Genomic DNA, 8,457 nt, shown 5'->3' with positions numbered 1-8,457 from the left:
GCAACCAATAGGGCTAGAGTTGGAGTGGGCCAATGTAAATGACGGCCACCCTCTACATTGCTGAGGCCTGGGGTCTGGACTTAGGTGGCTGAAGTCCCTCCTTAGCTACAGAGTGGGCTGTGAAGAGGGGAATAGGATAAGGGAAGAGGGTGCTACCTATTTCTGGTTGCGGCAAAGTGGAACTCACTAACTCTCCTGCCCTCTGTCTGGGGGTTAGTCTCATCTCCCTCTATCATCACAGAGCACAAGCTTATCTCCAGCTCCTTTGGGAGGTCACACAGGCCTGTTCCCAGAGGCACAGGGTCTAGGACAAGGTCCTGACTATGGCTGGAATGGGGTGAGCCCCAGGCCCCTCCAAGATCACCCAGCTTAGTGATATCACCTCTGTTATCACAGGCTGCCTCCAGTGGCACCCAACCCATGTTTGTCTGGGCTGCAGCAGGCCTGGAGGCCCCAGGACAGGTCAGTGGGCCTCCTTCCTCCTTGATACTCTTTCAGAGCAGAGCAGACCACTCTGCCACCCTAGCACTCAATGAGCACTTCCAACAAGTGTGGCCTCAGAACACAAGTCCTTTAGGGCCAGGACAAAGATCAAGGTGTGGAGGAGACCAGGATGCCTTTTTTTTTTTTAAGTTAAGAATGCTTCCTTATTTACATAAAACCAATACAGCTACTTCTAAGTTCGACAATCTCTATATTGTTCATAGTATTATGCCTCTGAGGTTAAAGACAATCATTTCCAAGTGTCATCAGGTAGTAGTTTTCTGTGGATGTCATCATTTGTCATATCTGCTCCCCATTTCACATATAGTTGGCAAACAGCTCTAGGAAATTAAGAATTTCTCCCAAGCCCCAGAATAAACATACACCTAACGTTCTTCAACACCTGATTGTACCAGAAGTAACAAAGTTCTGAATGAGGAACAATTCAATATATCACAGATGTCCCAGCTTATCAATATACTTTTTATCATTTTCATTAACAAAGTGTATTACAATGGAGCCCTAATTTGCATTATAATTGGTTGTTACAAGATATTGCACATTTTCCTGAGGACACATATGAATTCTCAAGATGCAAGGTCACTCTCAGAACAGCCTCCCATCTAGTTAGTGGAGAGCTCACCACAGGTTCAAGGAGTTGCTTCCTGTACTCCCAACTACATGCTTGAAATAGTGCTTTGCAAGATCAGAGCTGATTATAAACGTACACAATTCTGAAACAGTCTTTATTACACTTCTGGTAGAATTAAAAGACTGCCTGACTTAATCTTACTGTAGTTAGTTTATTAATGTTATTACATGTTTTGAGAATTATTTTTCATTGTTTAGTTTAGCTCAAGAGAATAAAGAATTTTATAACCAGATTATGACCAATTCTCTAAGCTAAAGAAACAGAGTAATTGCTGAGGTTAACAAAGATACAATAATTCTCTTCATATGACCTTGTTTTGTGAACTGCATTATTAAAAATCATGAGCTTTGCCCTGGCTAGTCTGGCTCAGTGGATAGAGCATTGGTCTGCAGACTAAATGGTCCTGGGTTTGATTCCAGTCAAGGGCACATCGAGTTATGGGCTCGATCCCCAGTGGGGGGTGTGCAGGAGGCAGCAAAACAATGATTCTCTGTCATCATTGATGTTTCTATCATTGATGTTTCTATCTCTCTCTCCCTCTCTGAAATCAATTAAAAATATATTTTAAAAAATCATGAGCTTAGCAAAAATCTTTATAAACCAACTTATCAAAACAGGCATTTGGTCAATAAGAATTTAATTTCACACCAATAAAACTTTAGATTTTCTATTTATTTAGGGCTATTTGCACATGTGTATAAAATATTTAGTTTACTCTAATAGATGACAAGATAGCTCCCCTTCAGTGAGACTCTAAACATACTTGCTTTACTTATATAGCAAGAGGATAACATTAAACATGGAAGCTTTTGATTTGTGGTACTGAACAATGATCTGTTACGTGGAGTTGAGGTGCAGCATGGAGGTCCTTGTGGGTCTTTGCCAGACAAAGTTTGAAGAATAAACTCTCAGACTAAAAGATTTTAAATAAAAATGTGGAAGCATATACAAACTCCTTCCTGGGCAGGGGTCCCAAAGGGAACCCCCAGGGGAGGGGTCCCTAAATGGGAAAAGTCTTTGAGCGCGCTCTCTCTCTCTCTGATGGGAAAAATCAATCTGAGTCTCTTTGTCTCCAGGTTTATAAAGGCTGTAGATCTTTGTCTGAACATGACCCTTTCTAATTGGACCCTTCCTGCCGGAGGCCGGTCCATCCTTGTTGCTTGACACAGTTGCTACAGGGAAGAAACATCTGCACAGCATATGTTTCAAGGGACCTGGCATACTGTTCTTAATATGTTTGCTCCCCTTCTTAGCGCTATGAGGGCCACCTCCCCGAGAAAGGTTGTTTCCCCAGGTGGGGATTTTTCCCTGGAGTTAGGAATTAACAGGACTAAGGAAGGGAATAAATCAGTAAAACCCCCTAGTGTTACAGAAATACCATGTACTACTTATGAAGAACTTGGACTAAGACTGTTGGCAATAAATTTGGGACTTGCTGGGCCCACATCCCCAGGGGTCTGCCCACCAGGAAAAGCACCAAAGCCTATACCCCTGGAGACCCACCGACACAAGGCAGTCCCAGGGAAGGCAAGCAGCAGAGGCTGGGAGGACATAACCTTTACTGGGTAGGATAATCTCCCTCAGTCACTTCCTTGTAGCTTATCAGTAGAGCAGTGACCTTGGAATAGCCCTTATAATGGAACACAGAGATTAACCTAGACAAGATTAAAATCAACAGAACTAGATAGAGACAGGATTTTTCGCAAAGGTCAGATAAGAAACTATGGAAATAAAACAAGGAACTGTAGAAGGTTACCCAAAACATACCATGATGTGATTATAGAGGCATGCTTATAGGATCAAATGGTATAAATACAGATGTAACAGGACAATAAAGAGAGAACCTGGCTATGCTGATCAACTGAACGCTGTCTCCGTGTCATTCCTTCTTCGTTGACTCTGTCCACACCTTTGGGAACCCCTGGACCCGCTGGGGCTGGACCCCAACACCTTCCTTAATTTAGGGCCCCTGTGCTTTCCTCATTGGTCACTCTGCTACAGAGTATCAGTTTCAAAGTCCAAAGCCCACGTGGTATCCCCTTCTTTCTCTCCCCTTATCTTGTGACATTCCTCTATCCTATGTGAACGTATGTTTCCCCCTTCCCAGTATTTTGTGACTTTTCTCTATCCTCTGTGAAAGTAAGGTAAGCATTGGAGCCCATCACATATGTGCGTTCATCTCCCATGAACTCCCTTTTCCCTAAAACTGCCTGTCCTGTCTCTAAAATTCCTTTCAGATCTACTCAGGGCATCCTTATAAAGCTACAGTCAAGGATCCACCTAACTTTTCTGCAATACAAGCCTGATTGAGGTGTTCTGGCCCATTTGCATGACGTGCATGTTTTATGCTTGGAATTTCTTTTCTTTCCTTTTTTAAAAAAGATTTTTAGAGAGAGGAGAAGGGAGAGGGAGAAAGAAAGAGAAACATTAATGTGAGATCCAAACATCCATTGGCTGCCTCCCACACACCTCCTACCAGGGATCAAGCCCCAGAATCCAACTGGCAACCTTTCAGTGCACGTGACACACCCAACCAACTGGGCCATACTGGCCAGGGCTGAAATTTCTTTTTGATTACATCCTTGGACCTCAAATATGTAAAGAATTTTTGTGAGCTTATTTGAGTCAAACTGTCAACAATTGCTGGGAAGCAGAATCTCAATGTATTGAGATAATGCTACGAGAATGGCAGTTTTTCACCTTGTTTTATACATTACAATCAAAGGAGGAGACGTAAGTGGGTTACATGAAATCCATTGGTGATAGATTAAGGAGTTGGGAGAAAGCAAATCAGGGAAACCTCTGGGATTGGATAAAAAGTAAAATGATAGACACATACTTCTTTTACACAGGTGGGTTCAAGATAGTTAACAGTCAACAATTAACATCCTATATAAGAAAGAGGTAATATGCAAATTGACCGTCACTCTGCCACAAAGATGGTGGTGCCCACAGTGGAGGCGGGGTTTTCATAACACAAGATGGCTGCACCTGCAGCAGAGGCCAAGTTCCCGTAACAAGCCTTAACGAGCAATCAGCAGGGTCCTGAGGTTGCGACCCCCCCTCCTTGGGGCTTGACAGGGCACCTCAAGCCATGCCCCCCACCCTGGCGCCAGGCTGGGGGACCTCAGGCTGCAGCCACCACCCAGCAGGGCTTGACAGGGGACCTCAGGCCATGCCCCCCACCTGGAAGGGCTTGACAGGGGACCTCAGGCCATGCCCCCCACCTGGAAGGGCTTGACAGGGGACCTCAGGCCATGCCCCCCACCTGGAAGGGCTTGACAGGGGACCTCAGGCCATGCCCCGATGCCATGCTGGGGGACCTCAGGCCACACCCCTGGCCGAGGATCAGGCCGGGGGACCTCAGGCCATGCCCCCCACCCTGCGGGTGCACCCCCTGCCCTGGCACCAGGCCAGGGGACCTGAGGCCGTGCCCCCCGCCCGGTGGGGCTTGACGGGAAATCTCAAGGTGTGCCTCCCACCCTGATGCTGGGCCGGGGGACCTCAGACTGCTCCCCCCACCCCGGCGCCAGGCCGAGGGACCTCAGGCCGTGCCCCCTGCCTGGTGGGGCTTGACGGGGGACCTCAGGCCATGCCCCCCACATGGCGGGGCTTGACGGGGACCTCAAGGTGCACCCCCCTGCCCCAGTGCTGGGCTGGGGGACCTCAGGCTTCTCCTCTTGCCCTGGGCTGGGGAACCTCAGGCTGTGCCCCCCACCCAGCAGGGCTTGATGGGGGACCTGAGGCTGCGCCCCCTCCCGGTGCTGGGCCGGGGGACCTGAGGCTATGCCCCCCACCTGGTGGGGCTTGATAGGGGGCCTCAGGCCACGCCCCCCGCATGGCAGGGCTTGACAGGGCATCTCAGGCCACATCCCCCACCGAGTGGGGCTTGACGGGGGACCTCAAGGCGCCCCCCCCCACCCCGGCACTGGGCCAAGGAACCTGAGGCTGTGTCCCCCCCCCAGCGGGCCTTGACAAAGGTGGGACCTGCCGGGTCTGGATCTAGCCCAAATGGGGGGGTGCTGGCCAGGTCTGGGTCCCGCGATTTTGAGGCCCACGTGGGTGGGCAGGGACTTGACTCTGGGTCCCATGGTGCAGCCCAGACTCTGACAGGAGGGAGATTTTCATATATATTTTACTAATTTTCTTTCATCTCTGACACTTCTATTATAGAGAAAGGACAAATAGCAATATTAAAATATTTCCTCTAATTAATCCCCTTTTAATGTGCATGAATTTCGTGCATCGGGCCACTAGTTATAACAGTAACAATGAAGGAATTTGTGGTCTCCTGTCCTGGCACCCTGGCACATTGGTTGTGCCCTGAGGGGTCCAGAAAAATGGAAGTTACAAGTTACCCCGACATTCCAATGATATGTTATCATAGATGCAAAAGACAACAGACAGGCTTAATGAAGGTAAAGATTGACTTTTTAAAAAAATATATTTTATTGATTTTTTACAGAGAGGAAGGGAGAGGGATAGAGAAGTTAGAAACATTGATGAGAGAGAAACATCGATCAGCTGCCTCCTGCACACTGGGGATGTGCCCGCAACCAAGGCACATGCCCTTGACCGCAATCGAACCTGGGACCCTTGAGTCCACAGACCGATGCTCTATCCACTGAGCCAAACCGGTTAGGGCAGAATCTAGCCTAGGATATGACTACCTGCCATAAACTGCTTTCAGTTAAAAAAGTTTTAATTTCAGACCATCCTTTGTGGTTACTTGGGTCTTTTTGAGTTTGTAAGACTGCCATGCAGGCCTTCCCTGAGCTTGTCAGGTTAGCATGTGACCCCTTTTTCATCCACACACAGTTCATTTTACTTTTCAGAGGTGCTAGCTCTGGTGCCCACAAAGAAAACATCAACTTCTCTTTTCTGGATTCCTTAGTTTCAAAGCTTGCATCATACAAAGATAGTGACAGTCTTTCTTAGGAAGCATTCCCACAAAAGCTTACAAGGATTGCTTATGGTTATACCAACATCTCCAGCCAAAATCTCTTTGCTTTCTTCTACAATGGCGCACTGAGACAAAAAACAACAGTCTTTTTTTTTCTTGATTTCTTCTTGTGTGGAGCACTTCCTAACTTAAATGTCATAAAAAATGAGACATATTTCATTAGCAACTTACACTCCTGAGGCCATCTTTGTTGTGGGGGTGGCAAGGACCTGGGGGAGGGAGTTGGCTGGCCTGGCCTCCTTACAGCAGCAGGACCCAGCCACTGAGCGAGGAGGCACTCCGGCTGCAAGCCTACTGGGGGCAGGAGGCTGGCGAGCATCTCAGGGCCCAAACAGGACTTCGCATGTCACACACTGCTCGCCTCTCCTTTGCATTTTAAGGCAGATGGTCAGCCCTAGTAAATCAACCATTCATGAACAAACACTGCCTGTGCTGGGCCTCCCTTCTTACCCTCTGCCAGCAGCCCCCTCCCCTCATGCATTCCCTACCTCCTGTCAACCAGGCTCCCTGTAGCTTATTTGGCTCCAGTTAGCTCAATAATTAGTACCTCATCAAGCCTATCTGCCTTTCAGCTCCCCTGGGAAGAGATTTCAGGAGGTCTCCATGACCTCATGGCCTAGGGCTGGGGCAAGTGCAGGAAGGCCAAGGTCAGGCTGCAAGGCCCCTGTACCCACAGGTGCCCCCTAGCATTCACTGATATGGATCTCTCAGCATAGGGCAGTGGTGTCAAGTGAAGAACCCCTCAGGGACTGGGAGGCAAAGGAGCCCCACTCAGGACAGGGCTTCTCCCAGCAATCCCTAGGACCCTGTATCAGCACCCACACACATCTCCTTAGCAGCTCTGTTTATTTGAGGACCTCTGGCTGGCTGGGATATCAGGGACATGGGCAGGGAAGGGGGAAGGATAGGAGGACAGTATGGATAAAAAGGGGCCACATGCTAACCTGACTAACTCAGGGAAGGCCTTTCAAACTCAGAGACCTAAAGTAACCAAGGATAGTCTGAAATTACAATTTTTTATTTTATTTACTTACTAGAGACCTGGTGCACAAAATTTGTGCATGGGTAGGGTCCCTAGGCCTGGCTGGCAATCAGGGCTGATCTGTGGGGTGACTGGCAGGATGATCAGGGGCCTCCACTGGCGCCCGCCTTGGCCGGCCTGGTGCTGCCTGCTAGTGGGCCCCGCGCCCTGCTCTGCTGGTAGCCTCCCTCTGCGGGAGGCAACAGGTGGGGCGATTGAGGGAGGGGAAGCCCTACTGGCACCTGCCTTGGCTGGCCTGGGGCCTGCAGGCAGCTCCTGTGTTGAGCATCTGCCCCCTGGTGGTCAGTGCATGTCATAGCAACTGGTCATTCCACCGGTCATTCTCCTGTTCGGTTGATTTGCATATTAGGTTTTTATTATATAGGATTAGTGGCCTGGTGCACGAAATTTGTGCACGGGGGGAGGTGTCCCTCAGCTTGGCTTGCACCCTCTCCAATATGGGATCCCTGGGGGGATGTCTGACTGCCGGTTTAGGCACGATCCCTGTGGGACATCCCTCTCGCAATCTGGGACCATTGGCTCCTAACCACTCACCTGCCTGCCTGCCTGATTGCCCCTAACCACTCTGCTTGCCGGCCTGCTTGCCCCCAACTACCCCCCCCGACCAGCCTGCTCACCCCCAACAGCACCCCCTGCCAGCCTGATCGCCCCCAACCCAACTGCCCCTCCTGCCAGCCTGCACACCCCCGACTGCCCCCCCTGCCAGGCTGCCCACCCTCAATTGGCCCCCCTGCTGGCCTGCTCGCCCCCAACTGCCCCCCCCCCCCGCCGGCTTGATCACCCCCAACTGCCCTCCCCTCCTGGCCTAACCATCTCTGCCTTGGTCCTGCCACCATGGCTTTGTCTGGAAGGACGTCCAGAAGGTCTCCAGGTCTAATTAGCATATTACCCTTTTATTAGTATAGATAGAGGCCTGGTGCACAGGTGGGGGCTGGCTGGTCTGTCCTGAAGGGGCTGTGGGTGCTATTGAGGGGCGGGGCTGACCTGGGCAAGGGACCTGAGGTGGTTTGCAGGCTGGCCATGCCCCCATCGGGATGGGGGTCCCCACTGCGGACAGTGCCAGCCTGGGCTAGGGGCTGGAGTGGTTTGTAGGCCGGCCACACCCCCATTGGGGTCGGGGTCCCTGCTGGGGGCAGGGTGGGGCTGGGCAAGGGGCTGATGGCCATTTGCAGGCTGCCACGCCCCCTTCAGGGTGGGGGTCCCTGCTGGGGTGCAGGGCCGGCGTGGGCGAGGGGCCTGAGGTGGTTTGCAGGCCGGCCACGCCCCCATCGGGATGGGGGTCCCCACTGGGGGTGGTGCTGGCCTGGGCGAGGGGCT

At 50.6% G+C, this 8,457-nt stretch overlaps 1 pseudogene; it reads right to left on the bottom strand.

The window, feature by feature from the left end:
• Positions 1-3,374: 3,374 nt before the first annotated feature.
• LOC102438993 lies at positions 3,375-6,283 on the bottom strand (annotated as a pseudogene).
• Positions 6,284-8,457: the final 2,174 nt, after the last annotated feature.

Source organism: Myotis lucifugus, unplaced genomic scaffold (assembly GCF_000147115.1).
Source record: "Myotis lucifugus unplaced genomic scaffold, Myoluc2.0 scaffold_41, whole genome shotgun sequence".
NCBI lineage: Eukaryota > Metazoa > Chordata > Mammalia > Chiroptera > Vespertilionidae > Myotis > Myotis lucifugus.
Note: the sequence above shows the minus strand (reverse complement) of the source record. Positions and strands in the feature narration are given on the sequence as shown.